Genomic DNA, 1,747 nt, shown 5'->3' on the forward strand with positions numbered 1-1,747 from the left:
ACTTTTGTTTAAGATGTTTAATGATGATCATGATCTTTACAGATGGAATAGTCTAGTACGTGAATATAGTTTAGTCTAGTTGCTTGAAAATTGAACTCTAAAGATGAAATTTTTTTACTTTCAACAACATTTAGACTATAACAGGTTCTTTATTAAAATCTTAAGAAATTAAATCCATAAAGCTGAGCTATTCCACTAAGGCAATTGGCTATAGAGGAAACTCGAAAGATCTGGCTTTATGAATAGATTGCATTCAAACCATGACATTGCTCGGATACTTGGCAATTCGGTGTTTGCTCCACTGCTATTGTCAGGCCGAAGACTGTGTGATGAGATGAACCCTTTAGTTAACCTGATAAAACTGATAATAATATTAAGTTATCCCTCTAAAGAAATTGGTTAAATGCCCCGACTTTGTGTATCTGGCTAGCCAGACAATGGCAAATTAAAACAAAATTTAACTAAATAAGGAGTTTTAGTAAAGTTGGACTAAGGGAGTTAGGGAAGACTTGTTATAGTCAATTTCACATGAGTACTCAAGAATTTCATTTTTAGACCAATATTTATGCACTACCTTTGTTAGAGGATCCTACGAAGCTTGAACAAATAGTAGATTTCAGAGAATTAAAATAGAAGGTCTAGTAGTTAATTATGCGAGTTGCGTCATTTTATCCGCATCCGATTAAAATGCCAAGCTGAGAAAGAGGGGCATGTTGCGATGTTAAAAAAGAAATGACATTTTGGTCGTCGAAACCAACCTAAAGCCAACTCATCAATTTAGATATTTTTCAAAGAGCTACAACTCTAAAAGCATTAAAGAGGTATTAATTCCTTTGATATGCATTTAAATCATGTTATGGTTTGATTCGATTGCGAGCCTGGATTAAAGGGCAATGTTTTACAGGATTCTTCTATTTTCATAACTTTTTTCCTCCTAAAATAAGAGAAAGGAGAAAAATATTTTTAAACAGGGCAGTTTCAAATGTGAAAAGTCCTTAAAGCTGTTGAGGCTCATTTTGTGTCTATTGAAGAAAGAATAAAAAATGCCAAATTTCGAGCATCTCACATTCTTGAAGGCAAGCAGTCTGAGTGATCAGATAAAACTTGTAACACTCCCTTGTGGCATTGTCGGCATCCCGAGAAGAAAATGGGACATGATTTCAAGGACCAGATCAGAAGACAAATAACGAGACTCCATATAGGAGATAAAACAGAACTAATTCATGTTGCATGCATCTTAGACATACTTAAGAGAATCACATTTATCATTTTTTAAGCATACATAATTTTTTGTACCTTTAGAGTCAAGTTTCAACTTCAAGACGAAAGATACTCGATTCAAAAGCACATTCAGAAATTGATGGTGGTTGCTCAACTCAAAAACAAGTAGCTACACCTCAACCAACATTACATATTGAAAGATCGACAATCAACTTCAGACGGGTTTGAGATCCAATTCAGAATGGACTCGGTTCAGCTTAACTCAACGACGAGTGGCTAGTTTTTCAGTTAACGTTTTCAAGCCAGATTTCAATTCCATGACGGATGATATTTGACGGACAGAATATACCACTTGGGTTTCCCATGAAGGGGAGCCATTTAAAGAACTATGATCAGCTTAGACCCGCGAAATTTTGATGTCTGTCTGTCAACAAACAACTTTAAAAAATATGAGATTTTTTCTTAAGAGCGAAAGTGAAATTTTGAAAAACCATATATTTTTAATTATCTCTTTCAATTGATTTTT

This window comes from Hibiscus syriacus, unplaced genomic scaffold, assembly GCF_006381635.1.
Source record: "Hibiscus syriacus cultivar Baekdansim isolate YM2019G1 unplaced genomic scaffold, ASM638163v2 tig00110450_pilon, whole genome shotgun sequence".
NCBI classification, from domain to species: Eukaryota; Viridiplantae; Streptophyta; class Magnoliopsida; order Malvales; family Malvaceae; genus Hibiscus; species Hibiscus syriacus.